The sequence below is a fragment of the Phyllostomus discolor genome, chromosome 5 (genome assembly GCF_004126475.2).
Source record: "Phyllostomus discolor isolate MPI-MPIP mPhyDis1 chromosome 5, mPhyDis1.pri.v3, whole genome shotgun sequence".
NCBI lineage: Eukaryota > Metazoa > Chordata > Mammalia > Chiroptera > Phyllostomidae > Phyllostomus > Phyllostomus discolor.
The window spans coordinates 67740524-67752235 of NC_040907.2; the positions used below are offsets into that span (position 1 = coordinate 67740524).

At 38.3% G+C, this 11712-nt stretch overlaps 1 long non-coding RNA gene across 1 annotated transcript in view; it reads left to right on the forward strand.

Moving 5' to 3' along the window:
- LOC118500678 overlaps positions 1-10754 on the forward strand; it is a 24733-nt gene extending 13979 nt beyond the window's left edge. Inside the window, exon 2 of the long non-coding RNA XR_004903255.1 lies at positions 8963-10754. This is a non-coding gene — a long non-coding RNA (uncharacterized LOC118500678). The remainder of the gene's footprint in view (positions 1-8962) is intronic.
- Positions 10755-11712: the final 958 nt, after the last annotated feature.

Consider the following 11712-nt stretch of genomic DNA (forward strand, 5'->3'; position numbering starts at 1 on the left):
CGAAATACCTGCCTCTGTTTTTGCATATCTGAAAATGTCATCATTTTACCTTAAAACAGCTCCATAATAGTTTAGTTTGGGTATAAAATTCACATTCACGGTTATTTTTTTCCTAACACTTCAAAGATATTCTGACCTCATATTGTTCAAAATCTCATTAATGTATAATTCACCTCTTTTTAAAGAATGTATCATTTGTTTATGTCTGCTTTTGACACTGTATCATTGTCCTTTTTTTCACTATGATGTGTCTACAGATAAATTTCTTTTTATTTGTTTTGTTTCACAGTAACTTTTGTTTTGGATTCACAGTAAGTTTTTAAGCCAAATATTCATGCCATTTATCAGTTCTGGAAGATTCCAGTTAGTATTTCTTTGAATATTGTTCCTTCCTCTTTCTCTTTGGAAGGTAAATCAGATCTTCTGATCTGGTCCCTAGTCTGGGGACCAGACCTATTTTTTAACTTACCAGATCTTTATTTTGCTGTACTATATTAGTCACAACTATTTACAATTGCTTTTTCCAGAATTATCTTATGTTTTGGTTTAACTATCAAGGTTAATTATATTATCCATTCAAGGAAAAAAATTCCTTTTCAAGTTCTTCCTGGTAGAGAGAGACAGGGAGTGACACATTGATATGAGAGGGAGAAACATCGATTGGAAGCCTCTCAGATGCCCCTGACTGGGGCCAGAGCTCGCCACCACTGCAGGAGTCCTGACCAGGGTCAATCCCATGACTTTGGTTTACGGGAGGATGCTCCAACCAACTGAGCCACACCAGCCTGGGCTATTTTATGATATCTTGTTTTTTGCTTATTTTCTATTCTTACTTCTATTTATTAGAAGTGTAAATCTTTTATTTTATAATGTGAGCTCAAAATTACAGTGTCTGGAATCCTGGTGCACCTTTCTGCTGTCTGTTGCTTTCAATGTCTCCTGTTTGTGTGGGATTGCACCCTTGTTTGAGTTTGCATCTTGCCCCCAAGTTTCTCTGGACTATATCTGTGGGAATCTTCTGAGTCCAAGTTGAACACAATTTTACCAAAACCACCCCTCCACAAAAACCCAAAATGAAAAAAAAAGTTGTTGCTGCCAGTTACCTAGAAGCTCAATCAACTCCAGCTCCATTTTAGTAGTTTTGTAAACAACACCTATTGTGTAAGTTCAATCCAATGCCCAGGCAAGGGAATGGTTTAATTTTTAAATCCTAAGGTAGGTCAAACAGGCCACTTTTCCTCTGCTGTAGACAAATATTTATTAGTCTATTCTTTTCTAAGAGGATCTCCAATTCATTCCAAATTTCCAATTAGTAAAACCTATGCATGTCAACACCAAGACTTCTTACAGCCATCAAGAGTCAGAGACACTAACACCAAGGCTGGCACATGCCCTAAGGAAGTCACAGCTTCAGACAGTCACTTGCTGCCATGATTTTCTTTTTGTTTTTTGTATTTTATCCCTGGGGTCTTATGTTCTCTGAATGCTGCTATTCATTTCAAAATGTTAGTAATGTATATTTTTTGTCATAGGTGTTTTTCAAGGGGAAAGTTTTCCCGACCTAGCCTGCCATAATTAAAGTCTGGTTTCAAATGCCTGTAGACTGAGTAATTTTTTAAAAAAGGAATGAAGGTAAAGAAGATGGTTTCTTACTTTATACAATTACATAGAAAATAAGTAATCTCTTAATCTTTTCACTCTGGAGCAAGAATAATGTTCCTGGTTATGTAGGTTCACCCTGTTCCTACTAGAACAGACACAATACTGCAAGGGGAATTCATGGGTGAATAAAATTTAGGTACAGACCCAATCCTGTTCCTCTTAGCGCAATAGTTCATCGGAGATTCTGGTTGAATCCACAATGGAATTCATGGATGAGACTTATACTGTGCAGGCAGGATATGCTAATTTGAGAGGATTTCCTACAGTGATGATAACTAGAAAATGACATTTGTTCAGCAGAATGCATTAAAGAGTTGCTGGTTTGGAACCATGGACCTAGTCACCTAGTCACTGAACTGACATAGATAATAAATTAGTAGTATTTGGGAATTGGAGATAGATAAAAGAACAGTCTTAGAAAAAAGGAGGCCTCAAAAAATGACTAGATTAGTTCACCCACCAACCACCAAAACACTGAGTAAAGGTAAAACTTAAACACACTGTCCTGTTTCGTGGATCCCCAGGAAAAGAAGGCGTGAGCATGGTGTATGTTCTGGGAACAAGGGTCTAAGACAAACGGTGGCAGCAGACCACAGCCTGGGTGGGAATGGAGAACTCAACAGATGCAGGAGACCCACGCTAACCTGGGTAAAAAATTCCTCTAATTCTTTTTCTTTTTTTCTTTCAACTACAGTTGACATTCACTATTACAGTTGTTTCAGGTGTAAAACGTTGTGGTTAGAAATTTTCCTCTCTAATTCCTATACCTTTTCGAGTTCTGTCAATAGTGGTTACAAAGATGAGTGAGCCCTTCCCAGGTCTATTATCAAACACTGATCAGCAGGCCAAATGTGTGCATGCTAGAACTAAGCCCTCATATCTGTGTGGCCATGCCTATCACAGTGAGAGCTGAGCTGAGAAGCTTGTGCAATACAGTTTGGAAGAGCATATGGCTGGCTGAGAAAAACAGTGAGACATAAAACTCAGTACAAAGCCACTGCTACAAAGTAAATACACTGAAAATCTTCCTGTAAACATACAGGAGGGTATCGTGAGGGCAGTGAACAGTTCGACTCAAGCAGCAAACCATGCAGAGGAAGTCAAGTGAAGACAGGTTGATCATGAATGCTTTTATGAGAGATGTTATTTATTTATTTTTAGAGAGAGGGGAAGGGAGTGAGAAAGGGAGAGAAACAGACATGTGAGAGACACATTGATTGGCTGCCTCTTACACTCCCAAACCAGAGACTTGGCTCGCAACTCAGGCATGTGCCCTTATGGGGTCTCAAACTGGTGACCTTTTGGCTTGCAGGATGACGCCCAACCTACTGCACCACACCAGTCAGTACGACCACGAGTGCTTCTAGATATAACTGGATGAACCTTGTCGCCCAGGCTGTGGTCTGCTGCCGCGGTTTGTCTTTGACCCACAAACCCAGAGAATGAGTTGGAGGTATATATTCTCTTCTTTCAGAATTTAAACAGGCCTTACAAAGTGGGTATTTCAAGACTTTGGTCTCTCCTCCTTATAAAAGAATAAACCCATCTTCATAGTATAATCTATTTGACTGTGGAGCTGAATTTTAGCATCAGTGAAGAGAAAAAGATGAAGGAAGAATGTATAGATGTATTAATTTCTTCACTCACTACACTGGGAGGTTGACCTAATGTCCAAAATTACTCCTTTTTTAACCCTGTGGTTTGTCTTGACCCAGTTTTAGTCAAGCTCCTCCCCTGTCTACATGTCCCTGAACTCTGCTTGACCCCAAGCCTGAGCAAATACTAAAAACCAAAACATGCCCCCTTAGCAGCTGGTCTGACCATAGCAGGTCCATCTCTCGTCAGGCTCTGCTGGTCACTACTCCTTGTTACCAAAATTTTCTAAAAGTTCCTGTAAAGCTTTGCCTCTAAAAGAAAAGCCTTTGTAGGTTTGGTATTAACACAACTTTGAAATTCCTGAGACCAAAGTGATTTTCTGATTATAAAAGTTTTTCATCCTCATCTAAGTCCAGATTGACTTTTATTAAAGCTAATAGATACACATAAAATAACAAATTGGAATTGGTTTTTGTACATTGCCATCAGTTTTTTCCTCTGCACTGTGGTCCAGAACTGTCAGCACCTCCTTGGGGAATATTTTCTTCACAGAGAATGAAAGAAAGTTGGGAAAAGCAATACCTTTTCATTCTCAGTATGTTGAATTAAAAGGTAATGCCTGGAATTACAGCTTTCACTTTGGGAACCTGAGGGGAGCTGGCCTCGAAAATAAAACTGTGGAAGTCGGGGAGTGAGGTGGAAAGAAAGCTGCATCGTGAAGGAGGCTCTCAGACCTGCACATTTCCCACCACCTTTCAGGACCCGCCTTCAAATTTCTTAGACTCTCCCCTAAGAAATAGCTTCTGGAATGTCCCTCCAAAGGCCACTTTAAGTTGTCTTCTAATTATATAAACTGAATTATTATTGGCTGTGGTTACATGATTTTAATGATTTAGTGAATCCTATCAAGACAGTGGCTAAATACATTTTTAAATTGTTATAAAAATTTAATGAAGGTGGCCTCAGCATGGTGGAAAAACAGGTACTGCTTCAAGAGAATGAAGGCCAAGCTGCAGACTGGGAGAAATCATTACAAAAGATGTATATTATAAAGGACTATTGTTCAAAATACACAAAGAACTCTAAAAAGTTAACAATAAGACAATGACTAACCCAGTTCAAAACTGGGCAAAAGACCCAAACAGACGCTGCACCAACAAAGATATATACAGATGGCAAATAAGCATATGAAAGGATGCTCAACATCACAAGTCGTTAAGAAATTGAAAATTAAAACTACAGTAAGATGCCACTACATATCTATTAGAATGGACAAAATCCAAAATACTGACAACACCAAATGCTGGCAACGGTGTGGAGCAATGGGAACTCTCATCCATTGCTGGTGGAAACGCCAGTCAACCACACTCCTTAGTATTTACCCAAAGATACGTGTAGAAAGCTTGTGTTAGGAGCATGTCTTTGGTAGATGGCTTAGCTGCACTGGTGAAATTTTCACATGTGCAATAGACAATCCAATTGGTTGAGAAGAATAAAAACTACTTTACAGACAACCATACTTGCTTTCAATAAAATTGGTAGAGGATTGTGTGCTATAAACGCAAGACTCAGGGTGAGTTCGTCTGTGGTTGTCATTTAAAAAGAAATACTATGTGGTGAATTTATATTTGTTTACACTGCATTATTGAATATATTTATGACAGAAAACTTTTTTTGGCAAAATTTCATTTTGACCAATTATTGATAAGAACTGAGTTTTTAATTTAGAAGTTTACAAACTGGTGATTGAAAAATTTTTGCACAGACTAGCTTCAGTTCTTTACATTTCAAACCTTGTTTGGCAACCACCCCTGACAGGGCAGTGGTCCTCAGAACCTTATGATGTGGTGGCATCTGTGGCCTCGGGTCCCGCACCTTCACACAGCAATGTACACTCAACAGTAGAAAAATCCCTGCATGCCATTACTACACTGGGACAGCCCGAAGAGAATGAAATATTTAGGAAAGTAGTTATAAACCAAAAAGTATTTATCCCACCAAACCCAAACTAAATGTATGTTAACCTCAATTGTTTTCAGCAAATCCACAAAAAAAGTCCATAGTCAACCCAATGCCAAACAACATAAGGTAAAACAAGATAGAGGAACTGAAGTTGAAAGAGGTGACAGTACCCTTGAGTACAAGTTACATGAGATTTTTAAAAAACAGAAACAAGTTCGTTAGTATATAAATCACAAACCATATAATTCACAGACTCAAAAGTTACAATTCAACCTGGTTTTTAGTTGAGGTCTGTCCAGAAAGTATCCATGCATGTAATAAAAATAGAGACATTTATTGATGAAGGTACAAGATACAAGAAGCATTGTAGGACAATAGTGTCTAAGTCCCCTTCAAGGTAGGCACCTTGGGACCTCACACAGTTCTCCCAGTCACCATCAGCTGCCCCATTCTCTTCTCCTAAATCTCATCAATGGTCTGAAATCTCTTCTCTTTTAAAGGTGTTTTTAGTTTTGGGAAAAGACAGAAGTTGCAGGGCACAAATCTGGCCTGTAAAGAGGCTGAGTAATCTGGATGATTTAACGTTTCACCAAAAAACTCTGCACAAGATGTGCTGCATGAGCAGGTGCAGTGTTGTGATGGAGCTTCCAATCACCAGTTGCCCACAGCTGTGGCCTTCTGCAGTCATCTGAACAGTTTCCTCTGAAGAATGTTCAAGCTGAATGCAAAATTTGATGTAGATTCGTTGCTCTATTTGCTCAGTCATTTTGAATGTGAGGGCCACACAGTACGCATGCTCACTCAACCAGATTTACTGCCCCCACTGATTAGTGCAGTGAAGTCATCATTGTTCGTGCGTGTGCATTCCAGTCCACTCTCCTTGGCTGCCAGGTTACATCGATGTCGTGCAAACCATTCTCATTATGTTAACAATGGCTGGACTTTTTCTGGACAAAATATATGTATTTCTTCAGGACTATATATATGTATATATACACACACACACATACCTGTGCAACTTCACCATAATCAATGATAGAAATTTTCATAAACCCCCAGAAGAAACCCAGTGTCCATGACCCTCACACCCCAGTCCCAGGCAACCCTAATCTGCTTTCAGTCTCTGTGCATGTGCCTACCCTGGACATTTAATATTAATAGAATTATACAACAATAGTACTTTTGTAACTGGCTTCATTTCTCAAGGGTCTATACATAGAAATATTTTAAATTGTTGGATTATGATAACTCCTATGTTTTAAACTTTTGATGAACTGCCAGGCTGTTTTCTAAAGCAGCTGCACTATTTTACATTCCACCACTAGCACTGTATGAGGGTTTCAATTTCTTCACAATCTTGCTAACACTTGTTATTATCTGTTCTTTTGTTTATATCCATCTTAGAGTACATGAAATGGTACCTCATTGTGGTCTTTTTTACATTTCCCTCTTGAGTAACGATTTTGAACATCTTTTCATATGTACCAATTTGCATTTTTATATATTCTTTGGAATGATATCTATTTATAAATGGGGTTATTTGTATTATGTTAAGTTGTATGACTTCTTTACAGATTTACAATAACAGTATCCAAGGAGACTTGGACGACAGAAGTAGAGACAGCACGGTTATTCTTTGGCAGTTGTGGCTGCATACACAGGGTGGTCAGGTGCAGTGTTTCAGCAGCGTCCCCAGGCTCACTATGACACCAGATGGCGCCATCGTCTGACATCTCCAGAGCAGCAGCTTTCTTCCCTCACCAATGCTTCAGGCTGTAGTAGTTAGTAGTTACTTCTTTATGCTCCCCAGTCTCCTCCTCCCAGAACTTCACAACACAGCTTGCTTTTGTTATTTAAGTTAGTCTTATATTCACACAATTACCGCATAAAACATTCTCTCTGCAATGCTTGGTGGTGACTTTGCTTCCGGACTGTTCACCCAACACTGTATGAGGTTAAATTCTGATAGAGGATGATTCCAACATTTTTAAAGTGGTCACTGCCTTTCGCCCCTATACTGTTCACGCAGTATGAATGTTGGACAAAAACTGATGAGTCATTTGATTAGAATATGGATTTAACAATATTTATTTCAAGCATTTTTATATAACAGAGAAATAAAGCTCTACAGTAAGAACCTTATATATACACTAATACTAATTACACATTTTACAAGTGGGTATGAATTATGGAAACAGAAATTAAGCTAAGAATTAATCATAACAACATAAAAGATTATACATTATTATAAATTTTGTGTCTTGAAAGCTTAACCAGGAGGAACATATATTTAAATATCAAGTTGAGAAAATGCCTTTGTTATTTCATTGTTATTTAAAAGAGGTACTGCTTTTTACATGCTAATGATGACCATAACAATGTGATAGGACCTTATATAAATCAACTCAATTAACTCTCACAAATCATTATGAATTGGGTATTAATATACCATTGAGGAGATGGTAGAATAATGCACAGAGAATGCTGTCTTTTTTATTGTATTTTGTTTTACTTTACCTTTTAGTCCTCTTATACCACCTTCCTCCCAGCAATCACCATGCTGTTGTCCATGTCCATGAGTCTGTTTTTCTTTTTACTCAATCCCTCCACCCCGTAACCTCACTCCCCCACCCCCAGCTGTCATCCTGTTCTCCACCTATGAGTCTGCACAGAGAACTTTGAAGCCCGTAGGCACCTAAATGGGTTTTTTGTTCTTGGTATGCCAGCAGCTCCCTCAAGTGCTGCTGGAAGTGGGGTAGACTAGATACTCTCCTTGTTCCTTGTTTTGGCTTCTTGATCATTAATCATCTTTCTTTAGCTTCTCAATCTCTCCTGTTATACCCCCCAATACCCCCAAAACAACAAACAAGAACAAAATACGTGATGTGTTTCTAAAGCACATGTTGTAGGACTGTGCCATAATTTACTCTTCACATCAGGCATCTTGGATCTCCCAATTCCTCCACTGACTGAAGATTTAAGCAGCAGGCCATTCTCTTTTCCTCCCTACTCTAATTGTAAATATTTCAGCCTTTAAGATCCAGTACACAAACATCTGATACCTTGACCTATCAGTTTCTTGACCTCCTCATATCCAACAGTCTTGTTTTTCCTATCATTTCATCTCAGCCTGGACATTTTCCTTACCAGTAATTATAGCTTTCCCATGATCTCACTATCAAGCATGCCACACACAGGGTCCCTCTCCATACCTCCTCCACACGCTGCAGCAGATGGTCAGTTTCCAACTCCTCACATTATGTTATGTTTCCGTAACATTTGGTAAAGGTAATAATGCTTCCTTCTTGATGCATCTTATTTGCCTGGCTGCTTTTGTCTCAGACATTCTTTGTTTTTCTCTATCTCACTAGTCATTCTTTCAGTTTCTCTTCTGGATTTGCCCTACTTCTTAATATCCAGCTATTGTGACTCTTCTGGTTTGAGCCCCTGCCCCTCTTTTTTCTCCTTTAATCCATTACTCTAGTTCCATGGATGGAAAAATTTACAAAGATGACTCCTAAACTTGTATTTCCAGCTCCAATCCCTCCTGTATTTCAAGCTTTAAATTCCATTCTCTGCTTGACATCCCACATCTTGTCCCATAAGTATCTCAACCTTAACATATCCAAACTAAAACTTCTGATTGTCTCCTGTGGTCCTGGGTCTAATACTCCCAGAGTCTCTTCCATCTTGGTGAATAGTAACTGCTTTAATTCCTTCTTGATTCTTATTTTTCTCTCAGGCTTCAAATTCAGCTCAACAATAAGGTCTGTAAACTCTTAAATGAGACACATATCCAGAGTCAGACAAAATCTCACCATCTCCTGTCCAGGTCTGTATCATCACTCACCTGAATGCTACACCAGAGTCCTAATAACTTGCCAGGTATGTTCACACTCACCCTCCCTTAGATCTAATCTCATCTTAGTGATTTTTGTTTTAAAAATTAATCAAAATTTCACATATGTAAAGAAAAATAACCAAATTATAATATTATAGTAGGTGACTTTCAAAAAGTACACGTCCTTGTGCCATGATGTAAATTAAGGAAACAGATTTTAGAAATATTTTCAGAAGCTTAGTCATAGCACCTTCCAAATTTCAGCTCCTTCCCTTCTCCCACAAAGGAACTGTGTTAATCAACTTCTGACACTAGTTCCCAATAATCCCTGCTTCCAGTTATTGCACACTTGTGCAATTGCTCTGAATGTGAGCTAAACCTAATGAATTGCTTAGAATGACTACCAACATTATAATTTGTTACTTCTATGACTCAGTCTAGTTATGGAATGATTCCCACCTTGATAGCACTGTCTCTTGCTGCCTCTCTGTCTCTCTTTCCCTGAATCTTACCTTTCCCCTCTCTTTCTGTCTCTCTCTGCAGCTCTCTCTCTCTCCCCTATTCTCTCTCTTTCTTGGCTTGTTCGCATGGATGAAGCAAGTCACCATGGTGGAGAGACTCACATGGTAATGACTTCAGGAGAGTCCTCAGGTACCAACCTGCAAAGAATTGAGGCCTTCTGTCCAAAAACACATAATGAAATGAACATCAGTGTCCTTGGGAAGTGGATCCTTCTCTAACTGAGCCTTGAGTGATCATAGAACAAAATTTGAAACCTTATTTAGGGTTAATATAAGTAACATTGAAAGTGGCAACAGGGTAGGGTTACTTTGAAATAGGATTAACACTATGATATCAGTTGCTTATTCTTCTGATCAGTAAAATATATTGTTTAAGTGAGGGAATCAAAGTGATTCCAGGGACAATTGAATTTTTTTGCTGAATTGTATATAACGTAAAGGTAAAAAAGGTGAGTTCTTTATATGTATAAGCAGAAAAAGCCCATTTCCCTATCTATTTTCTTAGACTGTTTCACTGGAACAAGTGGGCAACAGTCCTATCTCTACAATATTGAATGGCAATAAAACTGTACAGGACTAGAAAATGGATTGGCAGATTTACAACCCAGAGTTGTCTCCAAGTCTCTGGGCTCCATCCATTTTGAAATGTGAACACCTAGAAAGCTAGAGCTCCAGGCTCCCTGACATGTTGGGAGCTTAATCTGGGTTCTATCCTGGTGGACCCATTTCTTCTCAGGAAGATGGAAGAATTTTGATTTTTTTCAGATGAAGGCAATTAACCAAACAACAGCCATGATGCTTTCCCAGCAAGTGTAGGGTGCATTCAGGGAAGGAAGGTACAGAAAGTTCAGGCTGTAACAGGAAATTGTGCTGTCCAGTCCTGTTGTGGTAAAACAGGATATTCTTCTTCCTAAGAAAACATATTATATACTTGCTAAAATTTGTGCAGTGTAAAAGGATCTCCTCAGTTTTAATATGTAAATAATGTGAAATTTTATCCTGACTTTCTATTCACTTTCAGTCTACCTATAGGCATATACTTGGTACTGCTTATTCAAAATTAAAGAGATTTCTTTCTTTTTTTTTCGGTGGAGAGGAATTTCTTTGTTAAAACTTTTAATTCACCAAAAATATGAAAAAATAAATTCCCTGCCAATGCTTCAAACTCCTTTGAAGATAAACAAAGTACATAAATTGACATCCTTGTTAAGAATAATTCAATCTATGATAGGTACAACATTATTCTATTTATGAAAGCATTTTTGTCAACAACAGCATTTCTAATTCACTGGCACTATTGTGTGTATTTTTATTTTCTACTTTTCTGTGTATTGTGAACCTTTCTAATGATTGTGAATTATTTTGAAAAATAGAAAACAAATACACAACAATAAAGTAAATTTTCTCCTAAAAAACAAAAATCATTTATCAGGAAACATTTTCTGCTATGTATCATGTATTGTAATTTATTGTTTATTAATTTCTTGGACACAAATATTTAGTAATCCATAATGATATACAAGGTCAGTCATATATTCATAATGTTCAACAGTGCACACATCAGTTATTATATTAGAGTGGATCAGATAGAAAAGGAGGCTTGAGATAAGGAGTTTTCCTAGTCTGCTTGGTCTGGAGAGGAACCATGGGCAATTGATAAAGTTGCAGGTTGCAGGATCCAATAAAAGTTTTATCCTGGTGAGCAAATAAGGAGACGCAGCTCAGGCAAAGCAGTTTGCAACTGGATAAAATTGTTTTATGTGGGAAGTAGTTTTATAGAGTTTAGGATGGACACTGTGCTGTGTATGTTTACATGCTGATGCCAGTTACAGCCATGGGGTAGTTAACAGGGTTGTGAACTGGCCAAACCTAGAAAAACCTACTTATGTTTGGTGATTTAGTACAGGAAGCATTCTTTTCTAAATTAACAAGGAAGAATTTGTTAATTGGCATAAGAGTCAGTAGGTGATGAAGTCAGTGGGGCTTAAAATGTGTGGTGGGTTGGGAGAACTGATCAGTTCCCAATACTCTGGTGTGAACAAGTCATAGGTACGCAGGCCTGGTAGCTCCTGCCGGCTGTGCATGATCCAGGGCTTGCACCTGCTGCCCTGCTTCTCTGCATTCCAGGGA